General features: G+C 38.3%; 1 protein-coding gene and 1 long non-coding RNA gene across 2 annotated transcripts in view; one reads left to right on the top strand and one right to left on the bottom strand.

Moving 5' to 3' along the window:
• LOC133520225 (fatty acid synthase-like) overlaps positions 1 to 12352 on the bottom strand; it is a 56205-nt gene extending 43853 nt beyond the window's left edge. Inside the window, exon 1 of the mRNA XM_061854607.1 lies at positions 12202 to 12352. The gene's annotated coding sequence lies outside the window, so the exon portion shown is untranslated. The remainder of the gene's footprint in view (positions 1 to 12201) is intronic.
• A 3523-nt stretch (positions 12353 to 15875) lies between these two features.
• On the top strand, positions 15876 to 16491 carry LOC133519462 (uncharacterized). The gene is made up of 2 exons (XR_009799632.1): positions 15876 to 16076; positions 16363 to 16491. It is a non-coding gene; the product is annotated as an uncharacterized LOC133519462 (long non-coding RNA).
• The last annotated feature ends 719 nt before the right edge of the window (positions 16492 to 17210 follow it).

Below are 17210 nucleotides of genomic sequence, written 5' to 3' on the forward strand. Positions count from 1 at the left end.
TTTCGGTGGAAGTTTGCATGGTAATGTATATCATATATTTTTTTTTAGATTTGACATGCTGTTATTTTAGAAGTTTAGGGGGGACACACATTTTACCACTTTGGAGGTGCTATGTCCATACGAGAAGTGTGATAGTTTGCAAATATGTGGATGAAAAAATACAATGTCTCATTTTTCCAAATCATTTCATTTATTGTCAATTTGCAAACTATTCCCCCCTTATTCATAAAACTCAGCAAACCTCCGTAAAATGTTCCCACTTTCTAACAAACACTCAATCGTCAATATAACAGACAGGGACAAACGTTCATCAACGGCTTTTTAAATTTAACAGACGTTTATGATTTTTATGAATAATGCCATAAATATACACTTAACTGTTACAATAAAAATAATTATACCCCCCGAATAATCTTTATATATATTTTTTTTTATTTATTAAGTACAACCACATCGTATATATTACATATGTTATATCACAATAATCTTAAAGTACTTCACCTGATATACTACGACACTTATGGAGTACATAGCGTTGTCCAAGCATGATATTGGGAACGACATACGAACGGGACATTACATTGTATAACATTTAATTAGTAAGACTTATAAAACGATTAACTACTATATGTACATTATTTACAATTTTACAAATAAATACTAATACTAATATATAATTTAACACAGAATAATTTAATTTAAATTTAATCTTAGTTTTATAAACCTTGGTAGGGTTGAATTCAAAGGTTAATTCATATTGTTTCCAAAAAATAAAGAGCCTTCAAACAAATAAAGATAAGTATATTCGTAACTTTGTGACAATTGTGGCTATACATATATCATTCTCGCCTCAAAAAATCAAGCTTTAATCAAATTTTAAAGAGAAATTTAGATATAAAAAGCGGCCAAGTGCGAGTCGGACTCGCCCATGAAGGGTTCCGTACCATTTATGACGTATTAAAAAAAACTACTTACTAGATCTGGTTCAAACCAATTTTCGGTGGAAGTTTGCATGGTAATATATATCATATATTTTTTTAAGATTTTTCATTCTGTGAATTTAGAAGTTACAGGGGGGGGGGGCACACATTTTTTCACTTTGGAAGTGTCTCTCGCGCAAACTATTCAGTTTAGAAAAAAATGATATTAGAAACCTAAATATCATTTTTGAAGACCTATCCCTAGATACCCCACACGTATGGGTTTGATGAAAAAAATTTTTTTTTTTAATTTTTATGACGTATTAAAAAAACTACTTACTAGATCTCGTTCGACCCAATTTTCGGTGGAAGTTTGCATGGCAATGTATATCATATATTTTTTTTAGATTTTTCATTCTGTTATTTTAGAAGTTACGGGGGGGGGGGACACACTTTTTACCACTTTAGAAGTGTCTCTCGCGCAAACTATTCAGTTTAGAAAAAAATGATATTGAATGAATGAATGAATGAATATTTTTATTACATGTAACACATGGACACATATTTTCATTAGTAGAACTTACAAACTAAGGGGTTAGTAGGTACAACAAACACCAATTTAAAATAAAACAACACTGATGGGGGAATGCAATCCCTCACAGTGCGACAAGTAGGGACAGTCGACCCTATCCGCTATCATTCGTAGGATGCTGTTGGGACTGCCACGCACCCGGCGCACCAGGGATGCTGCGCGTGAACGCATGGTAGTATAAAAACAGTCCACGCGCGCCGTCACGAACATCCCTGATGCGCTACAGAAACGGGGCAGCCCCATCAGCACCCGGAACGCATTGTTATACTGGACCCTAAGGGCCCCGTATGCCCGTTGCCTATACTGTGCCCACAAATTGCAAGTGTAGAGGGAAGTGCAAAATGCCCTAAACAGTGTGACTTTAACCTCTTTTGAGCACCTTGCAAATCTGCGGGCGATCATATTCGCCCGGACCGACAGGGCCCTTCGTTCCCTCTCCATATCCAGGTCGTCCTTGAGGTCGGTCGCGAGAACATGGCCTAGGTACTTAAAATGGTCCACTCTATCTATGGGGGTACCATTGAGGCAAATAGCAGGAATATCCATTGTCTTCTTGCGACCGCACTCAAACACCATGAACTGACTCTTGGTTGCGTTATATTTAAGACCATGATTTGAGACATACGTTTCACAAATTCGCAACAGTTTACGCAGCCCACACACCGACGCGCTCAGCAGCACCATGTCGTCCGCATAGCTTATCTTGTTGACACAAACTCCATCCACATGACAGCCGACATGGGTTCTGCTGAGCGCCTCGATTAGTCCATTAACATACAGGTTGAAGAGCGTAGGTGAAGTCAACCCCCCCTGTCTCACCCCGCACTCCAACCTGTACTCATCAGATAGCATGTCTGCCCATCTAACGCAGTTGACCTGGTTTCCATACCAATACTTAAATATTCTAATGGTTTCCTGCGGTACACTGGTATTCTCCAGCTTCTTCCACAGTATATCATAGGAAACCAGGTCAAAAGCCTTAGACAGGTCAAGGAAACAGGCCACCACCGGGGTTTTACTTTTGGCATAATACCTGACAGTGTGCTTAAGACATAGGATCGCAGACTCAGTAGATAACTGTGGTCGGAAACCTAGTTGGTTATCATGCAGTTTCACATGGCTATTTAACTGGGAGTTAAGCACACTATCAAGTATTTTTGCCATGACTGTTGCCAACGAAATGGGTCTGTAGTTACTCCTATCTGCCAGGTCTCCGGTCCTGTTTTTAACAATAGGTACGACGATCGTCCGCATTAGATTATCTGGCAGATAAGAATGCCTGATACACAAGGTATAAAACATTGCCAACACTCTCGATATGTGGGGACCAGCATGTTGGAGGTGCTCAACAGAGAGACCGTCGTATCCCGGGGATTTACCTCCAGACATTGATTTTATAATTTTAGCAATGTCCTTAGCAGTAAGGCTAGGACCCACACTCTCTATCTCGGCCTCACTATTTAACCCCTCCAACTTCGTTGGGCCTAAAGCCGATTTTATAACGAAATGGTCCTAAAAGAGGTTAGCAATGCTTTTTGGGTCGCTAACGCTCTCAACGCTAGCCGGGTGACTAGTCAAAGGTTTTAATTTGTTTGTGGCCTTCCAAAAGGAGCGGAAATCCTTCTTTGAATGATGAGAGGTAATAATGTCCATCTTTATTTGATCTTCGTGATCTTGGCACCATTTCAAGCGCGATTTAAAGACCTTGCGACTTTCACGCATCTCATTAAAAAGAGTACCACTTTCAGGCTTTCCAGCCATTATCCAATCACAATACCTTTGTCTAGCCACCCGGTGAGCGGCACTAACATGTTTGTTCCAACCTACAATCCGTTTCTTAGCCCTCGGTTGCCTGTCTCCCCGACCGACAGTTGCTGCACTCTTAAGCGCATCAACGATTTCCTCATATAGCCGGTCCAAAACTTTTTTATGTCCCTGTTCCTGACAGTACCTATCGGCACAGGACTCTAATTCTATTGGAAAATTAATTAAACGCAGTCTTTAATGACATTCGTCGCGATAAACAACAATTTGCTCCGTCGTTCTCTCCCCCCATATTACATTTTTATCTACGTGAACCTGTCTTGTTATTCTAGAGAGTCACTATAACATTAAGGTCACATTCCAAAAATATAGGAAAATGGTCTGACCACGTAACACAATTGTAATTTACATAAACATTGCGAACGGAGGGCACCGCCGACTGCGATAGTACAAAGTGATCCAACCATCTCCTACATAAATGCACATCACTAAAAAAAGTGTAAGTATCTGACGTAATCCCCAACTTATCCACGTCCATACAGCACCATTTTTGTTCGTCGCAATGATTAATCAGCTCACTATAGAAACGTTCGTGCGGATGAGCGTTAAAATCGCCCATTATGAAGCCTCAATATCATTTTTAAAGACCTATCCATAGATACCCCACACGTATGGGTTTGATGAAAAAAGATTTTTTGAGTTTCAGTTCTAAGTATGGGGAACCCCCAAAATTTATTGTTTTTTTCTATTTTTGTGTAAACATCATAATGCGGTTCATAGAATACATCTACTTACCAAGTTTGAATAGTATAGCTTTTATAGTTTCGGAAAAAAGTGGCTGTGACAGAATCGGACAGACAGACGGACATGACGAATCTATAAGGGTTCCGTTTTTTGCCATTTGGCTACGGAACCCTAAAAAGAAAATGAATAAATAAAATGAAAATCGTTTATCTTATTAAAACTAAATAATACACTAAAACTAAAATAGAAAAATAAACTAACTTAGCCTATGACCTGACATGACAAAAGCGTATGAAAAAGTATCACACGAAATCATACTCAGTAAATTGTACGGGATGGGAATACGCGGCACGGCATATAACTGGATCAAATCGTACCTCATAAACCGTACACAATGCGTACAAGTAGACCACTTTGATCTTTGATAAGGACTGCCAGGAATTAAAGATCGTGACGTCAAAATTGCGTCATACTAGTTGTTCAATACCTCAGGGAAGCCTACTATTTCTGGCATATATTAATGACCTGCTCAAAATTCTTAACACTGACACAACCTGCGTTACGTAATGTTTTCTGACGACGTCTCTCTATTGTTTAGTTGCAATAACAGCTCCGAATGTAACTCACAACTTCATAATATTTTTAGTTCCGCACAGAAATGGCTCGGTGAACATAACTTAGAAATTAACTTGAAAAAGACCAAAATCATACAATTTAAACCCATACAACAAAAAAACATTAGAACTAAGTTTAGACATTACAACATGTAATATAGAAGAAGTCGCGGAATTCAATTTGTTAGGTATAACCATAGATTCCGGCATGAATTGGAAGGCCCACATACAAAACATTAAAACGAAAATGTCGAAGTTTATATATGCCCTAAGCATACTAAAAACGAACACAAACTTCGAGTGTGAATTATCCGCATACTACGCATATGCGTGCGCATGGCTTCGGTACGCTGTAGTCCTTTGGGGTGATAGTGTCGAGGCCGAGCAACTTTTTATAATGCAGAAGAAGTGTATTCGTATTTTAACGAATGTGCGTATACCAGACAGCTGCCGTCCGTACTTTGTCCGCTACAAACTATTAACACTGCCCTGCATCTATATATTGCAAGATGCTCTTTTTGTTCGCGAAAACTCTCATTTATTAAAACAGGATAAGGAAACAATTAGAGCACAGTACAGGAACAAATTGCACCTACGTCAAACCAAACTAGAAATGTGTAGAAATAGTCCACATTGCAAATGTATCCTAATTAATAATAAGATTCCAGACTCAATTAAGCTGGAACCTGAAAATGCGACCTTCAAAACTAAATTAGAAATATTATTACTCGATATTCAGTTACTGGCTTTTTTGTTGATAATTTATTATGATATTAGTATATTGTTGTGTGTCCTCACAGGGCGTCATGGACTGACTTACTGAATTTCTTTTAAGGTAAAGAGTTCGAACTAACAAATTTATACCTTAAAATATTATTTCTTATTTTCAAAAGAAATCAGAGAAACGAACCTTGGGCACTGATCTTTGTTATTTTAGTGAGCCGTGGACTATAAAATCACTACCATGCAGGTATAAACCAACCGACCCGCTAAATTTTAACCATATCACCAAAGAGCATATAATCACTACGTTTTAAGAGACGGGACTTCCATACTAGCGAGTGGACTCGGTTTGTTTCGCAAATCATTACCAAAATCTACGACAAAGAACTGTCAAGGAACCATAATACCAACATAACCGATTTAAATAGTGTAGTACGCTACACGCTTGCGATTCTTATCGATATCGATAAAATGGGGTGGGTTGAAACATAGGCTCCAAATTCTGTACTCAAACAAGTCTACAAATTTTGTACTCGAAATCAGGTTAGCATCGAGTCCACATTTAAGTTGTATGTTATATAATGGATAGTTCTTTGAGTGGACTAATCTGGTCGGGCTTAATGTGGACCCGAATTATTTTAATACAGTTTTAAGTCGTGTTTTTTTTTATTATTTAAAGCTTTATTTTCAAAATGTTCTGCACATACATGTTTCAATAAATGTTACTTTTCTATGGGAAGATGTATCGTCAGGTCTTCGTTCCCAACAAATTTGACCCACTGCCTGCATCTGAAAACATACAGCCTTGGACAAACATGACTTTATCTACAGTTTATATTCCAAGTATTTGCTAATGAGATGATCAACTGATTATTTAGCGCTAATATGCATCTATAAATCATGTTTTTCGGCATCCAATGATCAACAACCCTTTATCAATGCTCTAACTTTTTATATATTTATATGTCTGTTCTAATCATGAGAACCGGTCTGGCCTACTGGGCAGTAACCCTGCCTATGAAGCCGATGGTCCCAGGTTCAAATCCTGGTACGGGCATTTATTTGTGTATAAACATACAATTATCGATAGTTTTAGTACGTCCCTAGTTCACAACTAAAAATAATATAAAATATCAAATTTTCGATGTGTTTAAAGTCTGCTGCACCAAAATAAGGTCAAAAGTATCTAAAGCAATACGTACCGGTCTTTATCCAAGGGAAATTATGCCATAAAATCCCTTTTTTCGTGATTTTCTCGAGTGGCTCGCTTGCCACATATTTCACACTTAGTAAACCATTTTCTCGGTGGCATTATAACAAATTCGCTCTTTACTCTGATCACGGTTCACTATTTTCGATATTTTCACTAAATAATAAAGAAATTGCACGAAATACCCGAACAAAACATTGAAGCCTTCATAACAAACAAAACAATTAGGCTGACAGTTGACTTGATGTAAACTTGACAGAATAAATAGCACTGACGTTTTATTTTTCTTCGTTGGCAAAGATTTGCGAAACAAGTTCCATACAAAACTTATTTTGTTCCTAGTTGCGTCAGCCTGCATATCACTACCGTTTATAATTTTGTACCATTCGTCAGAGCGTGACGCTGATTGGCTGGGGCGTCGCTACAACATAAGTTTGCTGCTATCAAATGACGTCAGTATAGCGTTTTCTCACAGGAACTAGAACTGAGTGAGTGAGACAACGCTAAACGCGTGACCGTTGACAGCGGCAAACTTATAGCGAACGGGTTGTATAAAGTATTTATTTATGCATTGAATCTCATGTATGTACCAAAGAGCATATAATCACTACGTTTTAAGAGACGGGACTTCCATACTAGCGAGTGGACTCGGTTTGTTTCGCAAATCATTACCAAAATCTACGACAAAGAACTGTCAAGGAACCATAATACCAACATAACCGATTTAAATAGTGTAGTACGCTACACGCTTGCGATTCTTATCGATATCGATAAAATGGGGTGGGTTGAAACATAGGCTCCAAATTCTGTACTCAAACAAGTCTACAAATTTTGTACTCGAAATCAGGTTAGCATCGAGTCCACATTTAAGTTGTATGTTATATAATGGATAGTTCTTTGAGTGGACTAATCTGGTCGGGCTTAATGTGGACCCGAATTATTTTAATACAGTTTTAAGTCGTGTTTTTTTTTATTATTTAAAGCTTTATTTTCAAAATGTTCTGCACATACATGTTTCAATAAATGTTACTTTTCTATGGGAAGATGTATCGTCAGGTCTTCGTTCCCAACAAATTTGACCCACTGCCTGCATCTGAAAACATACAGCCTTGGACAAACATGACTTTATCTACAGTTTATATTCCAAGTATTTGCTAATGAGATGATCAACTGATTATTTAGCGCTAATATGCATCTATAAATCATGTTTTTCGGCATCCAATGATCAACAACCCTTTATCAATGCTCTAACTTTTTATATATTTATATGTCTGTTCTAATCATGAGAACCGGTCTGGCCTACTGGGCAGTAACCCTGCCTATGAAGCCGATGGTCCCAGGTTCAAATCCTGGTACGGGCATTTATTTGTGTATAAACATACAATTATCGATAGTTTTAGTACGTCCCTAGTTCACAACTAAAAATAATATAAAATATCAAATTTTCGATGTGTTTAAAGTCTGCTGCACCAAAATAAGGTCAAAAGTATCTAAAGCAATACGTACCGGTCTTTATCCAAGGGAAATTATGCCATAAAATCCCTTTTTTCGTGATTTTCTCGAGTGGCTCGCTTGCCACATATTTCACACTTAGTAAACCATTTTCTCGGTGGCATTATAACAAATTCGCTCTTTACTCTGATCACGGTTCACTATTTTCGATATTTTCACTAAATAATAAAGAAATTGCACGAAATACCCGAACAAAACATTGAAGCCTTCATAACAAACAAAACAATTAGGCTGACAGTTGACTTGATGTAAACTTGACAGAATAAATAGCACTGACGTTTTATTTTTCTTCGTTGGCAAAGATTTGCGAAACAAGTTCCATACAAAACTTATTTTGTTCCTAGTTGCGTCAGCCTGCATATCACTACCGTTTATAATTTTGTACCATTCGTCAGAGCGTGACGCTGATTGGCTGGGGCGTCGCTACAACATAAGTTTGCTGCTATCAAATGACGTCAGTATAGCGTTTTCTCACAGGAACTAGAACTGAGTGAGTGAGACAACGCTAAACGCGTGACCGTTGACAGCGGCAAACTTATAGCGAACGGGTTGTATAAAGTATTTATTTATGCATTGAATCTCATGTATGTACCAAAGAGCATATAATCACTACGTTTTAAGAGACGGGACTTCCATACTAGCGAGTGGACTCGGTTTGTTTCGCAAATCATTACCAAAATCTACGACAAAGAACTGTCAAGGAACCATAATACCAACATAACCGATTTAAATAGTGTAGTACGCTACACGCTTGCGATTCTTATCGATATCGATAAAATGGGGTGGGTTGAAACATAGGCTCCAAATTCTGTACTCAAACAAGTCTACAAATTTTGTACTCGAAATCAGGTTAGCATCGAGTCCACATTTAAGTTGTATGTTATATAATGGATAGTTCTTTGAGTGGACTAATCTGGTCGGGCTTAATGTGGACCCGAATTATTTTAATACAGTTTTAAGTCGTGTTTTTTTTTATTATTTAAAGCTTTATTTTCAAAATGTTCTGCACATACATGTTTCAATAAATGTTACTTTTCTATGGGAAGATGTATCGTCAGGTCTTCGTTCCCAACAAATTTGACCCACTGCCTGCATCTGAAAACATACAGCCTTGGACAAACATGACTTTATCTACAGTTTATATTCCAAGTATTTGCTAATGAGATGATCAACTGATTATTTAGCGCTAATATGCATCTATAAATCATGTTTTTCGGCATCCAATGATCAACAACCCTTTATCAATGCTCTAACTTTTTATATATTTATATGTCTGTTCTAATCATGAGAACCGGTCTGGCCTACTGGGCAGTAACCCTGCCTATGAAGCCGATGGTCCCAGGTTCAAATCCTGGTACGGGCATTTATTTGTGTATAAACATACAATTATCGATAGTTTTAGTACGTCCCTAGTTCACAACTAAAAATAATATAAAATATCAAATTTTCGATGTGTTTAAAGTCTGCTGCACCAAAATAAGGTCAAAAGTATCTAAAGCAATACGTACCGGTCTTTATCCAAGGGAAATTATGCCATAAAATCCCTTTTTTCGTGATTTTCTCGAGTGGCTCGCTTGCCACATATTTCACACTTAGTAAACCATTTTCTCGGTGGCATTATAACAAATTCGCTCTTTACTCTGATCACGGTTCACTATTTTCACTAAATAATAAAGAAATTGCACGAAATACCCGAACAAAACATTGAAGCCTTCATAACAAACAAAACAATTAGGCTGACAGTTGACTTGATGTAAACTTGACAGAATAAATAGCACTGACGTTTTATTTTTCTTCGTTGGCAAAGATTTGCGAAACAAGTTCCATACAAAACTTATTTTGTTCCTAGTTGCGTCAGCCTGGTATGTACTTCACTTTTATACTGTTGCTGGTTTAAGCACGAAGAACGTTTGTGGTTATAGTATGACAATCATTTAATTCATCGTTGAGAAAGAAGCAGGATGAACATAAATGTAATAATTTATTTAATTTATTACTAATAAAACAATAAATAACTCAATCGGTATTCGGTATTCGTAAGCGATGCCTATGTTTATGTGTTGCTCGGGAGCGCGTTTATGTAGATTTACTTCTGTTCTGTGTATAATTTAATTATGTGGTGCCGCGCGCCGCGCGCCGCGCGCCGCGCGCCGCCGACGACACACCGTTGGCCGGTTGTTTAGCGCGTGTTACAAGTTTTTTGTATGGGAACACAACTTATTTTTTGACTTAACTTTATTTTTATATTTCTGTTATAATAATACATATATTGGGATAGTTTTAAATATCTGCTTGTAACGGTTCCAACGCTACAATTTAAAAAAAAATTGTATGGGGACTCCCCCTATTTTTTTCCTTTTTTATTTTTAGATATTTTCCTACGCTTACACACAATTAACGAGCTGGATTCCAAATTTCATCCTTCTAGGTCATCTGGAAGCAGGTTAAATTTAGGTACTATATGTCAGTCAGTCAGTCAGTGCTAAACTTTTTGACCTTCATATCTTTATAACCGTTTGAGCTAGCTTCATGAAATTTGGGCTTCTAGATGTTCTTATGGATATAATTAAACACACGTAGTTATATGTGTTTACGTTAAAGAAGTTTTGAGTTATAGAAGGGTCAAAAGTGGCACCAAGTGGTTCGTGTAATATTCCACTCGGCGCTGGCTAGCCAGTTCCTTTGCTTGACCTTGGCTTGTCACGCTGCCGCGTGTCTAGATAAGTCCGTTAGCCATAAAACACGTTGACACTGATGCAGCCGTCAAATTTAATTTATGTTCAAGCTCGTCATAGGTCGAGGCGTTCACTACTACAGTAATATATTTAGTGTTTATATGAAGTTTGCGGTATAGTTATAATTTATTGAGTTAGAAGCATGTTTTATCAGTACTTATGACATCCATGCATGGTAAAAAATCATATATTTTCAAATATTTTGTAAACGCCTACAGTTATGACCACAATTATTACGTTTAATTATCTTTCAAACGACACCTCGCACGAACCTATCGGTCCCATAGCATTCAAGATGTGAACAAATATCAACGATGGTCGGCCGCCATCTGTCCCCCCCTTTATTTCGACCTCCCTCCCCCTGCATAAACTAAAACCGGTCAATTCGTATTCTGAAGATAACGAGGAACACATCCGTACCAGTTTTAGGTATTTAGAAGAGATGTCTACGAAAATCGTGAAGGAGACGACTGGTGGTTAATTTTCCTATAGTCTAGGGTTGCCATACGTCCCGGTACGCCGGGACATGTCCCGGTTTGAAGCATGGTGTCCCGGCGTCCCGCTCGATAAGCAAATTGTCCCGGTTTAAAAATCATAGTTGTTTAATAGAGGGCTGGACTCAGTAAACAGTAATATACCTACAATAAACGCGACTCACTAGCTAGGCTAATCTTGCATGGATAGAACGACGTAAGCTGAGACATTGGCCATTCACGTTTCACGAATTAACGTCAACAGTGTCAACACATTTCGCGATTTTCTTTAAATGTCCCGGTCAGAGTCCCCACACTTATGGCAACCCTACTATAGTCTAATAAAACGCTAGTCTGAAACCGCCCTCAGTCGACAACAAAGTAATATCAGGCTTCGACTATTATTTACTTCTCATGCGACTATTTGTAGATTTTATAAATGTAGTCGCTTTCGTTTGAACCTTACGGATGCTTATCGAGAAGACCGCGCGTCTTTTATTAACTCGCTAAACAAAAATCGCAGTTATGTGCTCAATGATAAAAAGTTCCAAAAAAGTCGCATATCAGCAGATTCAGACAACCTTAAGTATTACCTAACCAATTGAGTCAAGTAAAAAAAATCAACATCGTATACGTCAGGAAACTTCACTCTAATTAAATACCCCACGACCGCCATAGAAAACCGCTGATGACCCAAAGTTTTATACAAAAAATGCCTGTGGAAAAAAGGGCCGTGTACTTTTTACGTTGATCCCATCGTTAAGAAAATGTGTACGCATATCAGAAAGAATTAAGAAAACCGATTAACTATAAAACAAAATGCTGCGTATCTACTAAATACGAACTTTCAGTATATTACAAAACCTTTTTATATGATATACGAGACCTAAGTATGTATGTTATACAACACCTACCTTATTACAGATTCCGCTCGAACTCCAGTAGTCTAGTCTCCACAAAATCAAATCACTGATTGTATGACAATTTGAGTCCGCACGTCGCGCACTCGTTGCGAAACCTAGGTAGAACCAATTGGCTACCAGTGCGGACTAGACTTGCTTTTAAATCGCCACTACAAGGTCGATCCGGCCGGTCGATTGTCCGGTCCTGTGCCTGAAAACACGTGTAAATTCAATCGCCTGAAAACACATGTAAATTCAATTATTTAGTGCGATGGCCAAGTCTCAATATATTTATATAAAACATTAAAGAATTTTAATATTGATATGCGTCACTATAAGATGCTGTTAATTATTACGTAACAACTTAAGAGTCCTTATTCCTACATACGAGCGTATTTTGTAAAATGCTTCCTTTTTCATTCAAGATTACGACGTAACTATTAGTATTTATTCAAAAACTGGTAACGTACTTAAATAATCGTTTCCTAAACTAGCGGCTCCAACAGTTCAAATTTTCATTTTCTCTTTTAAACCTCTTTTTTAATGAGTTTTTTTGGGAGTCTTTTCCAAATTTTGCAGTGAGATGTGGCGTTTCGGTTCTCAATTTTGCTGTAAACAAGAATCATTTGGTACATGAATGACTACAATTTGATTCAACATATCTCGTACGAGGGGCTGGAATGATTAACAATCGAAGATTCATTTGAAAAAACTGATAAAATACCTTCCGAGTTTTCTTCATTTTTTTGGCGAAAACAGGGTTTTATTATATTTTTTTCCCGCAAATTGTACGCATATTTTGCTTTAAAAATAATATTATAGCAAACTGTAACTTTATGTTAACCTATAAAAAAAAAAATCATAACTATGGGACCTACATTGCCGTAAATTTATATTTTTTTAAAACACGTATAAATCACGCAGCAGCGACGCCCCGCTCTCAGTCCGCGCGGAGCGCGCTTAAAGGACGGACCTGTGCTCGATTGTCAGGCATTCGTTGCGATCGTAATCAGCTACGGAGTTCCGAGAAGTGCTATATACTGCGATTAGAAAATCTTAATAAAAGTTCATTTTTACACTATGCTTAACAGACTCTCGCTTATTGATGGATTTTCAGTGGTCCTTTTTTTATACTACGTCGGTGGCAAACAAGCTTACGGCCCGCCTGATGGTAAGCAGTATCCGTAGCCTATATACGCCTGCAACTCCAGAGGAGTTACATGCGCGTTGCCGACTCTAACCCCCTCCCACCCCTCGTTGAGCTCTGGCAACCTTACTCACCGGCAGGAACACAACACTATGAGTAGGGTCTAGTGTTATTTGGCTGCGATTTTCTGAAAAACGCATTTTTACTTGAAATTACGTTAGGGTTTGCATTTGCATTATTATTTTTGACCCGGATGAAGTCCAAGTTCTCATGATGGAGTCAGGAGTTGGTCACCAGAACTCCTAATCTACTCATTATAATCCCATCGTGTTTGGGCTCAAAAGATTTGCCCTGACGAACACCATCGATCTAGATGAGGTCCAGGGTCTCATGATGGAGTCAGGAGTTGGTCACCAGGACTCTTAATCTACTTATCATAACGCCATCGTGTTTGGGCTCAATAGATTTGCCCTGACGAGCACCATCAATCTAGATAAAGTCCAGGGTCTCATGATGGAGTCAGAAGTTGGTCACTAGAACTCCTAATCTACTCATTATAATTCCAACGTGTTTGGGCTCATGAGATTTGCCATGACGAGCACCATCGACCTAGATGAGGTCCAGGGTCTCATGATGGAGTCAGGAGTTGGTCACCAGAACTCCTAATCTACTCATCATAACTCCATCGTGTTTGGGCTCAATAGAGTTGCCCTGACGAGCACCATCAATCTAGATCAGGTCCAGGGTCTCATGATGGAGCCAGGAGTTGGTCACCAGAACTCCTAATCTACTCATCATAACTCCATCGTGTTTGGGCTCAATAGATTTGCCCTGACGAGCATCATCAATCTAGATAAAGTCCAGGGTCTCATGATGGAGTCAGGAGTTGGTCACTAGAACTCCTAATCTACTCATTATAATTCCAACGTGTTTGGGCTCATGAGATTTGCCATGACGAGCACCATCGACCTAGATGAGGTCCAGGGTCTCATGATGGAGTCAGGAGTTGGTCACCAGAACTCCTAATCTACTCATCATAACTCCATCGTGTTTGGGCTCAATAGAGTTGCCCTGACGAGCACCATCAATCTAGATCAGGTCCAGGGTCTCATGATGGACTCAGGAGTTGGTCACCAGAACTCCTAGTCTATTCATCATAAATCCATCGTGTTTGGGCTCAAAAGATTTGCCCTGACGAGTACCATCGATCTAGATTAAGTCGAGGGTCTCATGATGGACTCAGGAGTTGGTCACCAGAACTCCTAATCTATTCATCATAATGGTAATTTGATGGTGCTTGTCGGGGTAAATCTATTGAGCCCAAACACGATGGAGTTATGATAAATAGATTACGAGTTCTGGTGACCAACTCCTGACTCCATCATAAGACCCTGGACTACATCTAGATCGATGGTACTCGTCAGGGCAAATCTTTTGAGCCCAAACACGATGGAATTATAATGAGTAGATTAGGAGTTCTAGTGACCAACTCCTGACTCCATCATGAGACCCTGAACATCATCTAGATTGATGGTGCTCGTGAGGGCAAATCTATTGAGCCCAAACACGATGGAGTTATGATGAGTAGATTAGGAATTATGGTGACCAACTCCTGACTCCATCATGAGACCCTGGACTTCATCTAGATCGATGGTACTCGTCAGGGCAAATCTTTTGAGCCCAAACACGATGGAATTATAATGAGTAGATTAGGAGTTCTAGTGACCTACTCCTGACTCCATCATGAGACCCTGGACTTCATCTAGATTGATGGTGCTCATCAGGGTAAATCTATTGAGCCCAAACTCGATGGAGTTATGATGAGTAGATTAGGAGTTCTGGGGAGTTCTGGTGACCAACTCCTGACTCCGTCATGAGACCCTGGACCTCATCTAGATCGATGGTGTTCGTCAGGGCAAATCTTTTGAGCCCAAGCACGATGGAATTATAATGAGTAGATTAGGAGTTCTGGTGACCAACTCCTGACTCCATCATAAGAACCTGGATGGACTTCATTCGGGTCATAAATAATAATACAAACCCTAACGTGATTTCAAATAACACTGAAACTCTATAGCACTAATGTGCGCAAACGATTGGCATCTTGACTAGGCAGCATGAGTGCGTAGCCACCATGCCAATCGATACGACAACGAAACACTATCTGTCTCTCTCTCGTACTAATATGCACAAACGATTGGCATCTTTGCTGGGCAGCATGGGTGCGTAGCCAACATGCCAAACGTTTACGATACGACAAGGAAACACTATCTGTCTCTCTATCGCACTAATATGCGCAATCGATTGGCTTCTTGGCTAGGTATCCTGGGTGCGTAGCCAACATGCCAATCGTTTACGATACGACAACGAAACATTACTGTCTCTCTATCGCACTAATATACGCAAACGATTGGTATTTTGGCTAGGCACCAAGCAAGTGTGTGGCCAACATGCCAATCGTTTACGATACGACAACGAAACACTATCTGTCTCTCTATCGCACTAATATACTTTATTTATACCTGCAGTCATTTAGGGGAAGGTGGGGAGGGTCGATCCCTAGGGGACACTTGGTAATCTTCATTTCAAGTTTAACCAGACGTCATACAGTTTTTTACGCTAGCAACACTCATTAATTCGTTCCTAACTTCACGTTCTGTCATGGCGCCGTTTGGAACAAGTCAGTGGTTTGCAAGTGGCGGACTATGAAAAATTTGCTGCGTGCTGTATTTAATTTTCGGTAAATTTTAACTGGATTTATTAAGTAAAATGTAATAGAAAAGCTCTTAGTGAGTATGATTATTCTATTTGTTGTTTATTGAAGTGTTAATTAACTTTGATTTCATTGAAATACGCGAACGTAAGTTTCGATCACGCCATGTTTTATAACCTGAGTATGTATGGGGAGACTTCGACTTTTTCTTTGGGGGAGACATGATCCCGGGATCATGTCACCCCTAAAGGAATCAAGTCTACTTAGTAATGAACAAAACGTTTCATTATGCTGTAATTTTTTATTGTTTTAGGAAATCATGCGTCGAAAATATACGACCAGAGAAGGTTAAAAACAAAGAATACTGATAGATAAGGAAAGATTAAAAAATGCTGTATCAGAAGTATTAGCTGGTATTACCATTAAAGTGTTTAAAGCCAAATAGTAACTTATTTTTGATGAAGACTGATTAATATAATATAGCTAAGTATTAGCTATTGTTGTTGATCATTACTTAGATGTTTAATTTCGCAAATTAGGTATTTCTAGATTGTTAAAACTTCTGAGATTATAGTTAGCTTGTTACTTGAGTCTCCAAATGTGGTAATGATAAATAAGATCAATTTACAGTAATCATTATGATTGTTTGGAAGTTTGTTTATAAACAATTAAACTTTTTTTAATTATTATTCTACAGACAAGTGTACTTGTTAGAAGAAATTTTATGTTTGCTACTTCTTTTTGATTTTTTGATGGCGCAATAGTTATTTACGATACAAGTGCGAAAAATAGGATATTTTACACGAGTTACGAATTACCTATTCGCACATGTATCCTACAACGTTTTACAGTACATATAACCCTTCAAATTTTCGACATAGCTACATAATGTGCTAATTTACGCACTATGGGGGAAAAGTAGCACCATATGTACTGTAAAATTGATTACCAGTTTGGTGTTCTTTTTTCGAAAATATAACTAGTTTCTTCTTAAAAATTGAAAGATACGGATCATTATGTGTTTGATTTCTTAATAGATTAAATTCCTGTTGATCAACTCAATAAATTAACGTGAAATCAACCCTCAAAGTATGGCATTGTCACTTAAAATCTATATATTTACCATGTGTCCCCAAGCATGGGAGACTTGATCCCTTTCGC

Source organism: Cydia pomonella, chromosome 7, assembly GCF_033807575.1.
Source record: "Cydia pomonella isolate Wapato2018A chromosome 7, ilCydPomo1, whole genome shotgun sequence".
NCBI lineage: Eukaryota > Metazoa > Arthropoda > Insecta > Lepidoptera > Tortricidae > Cydia > Cydia pomonella.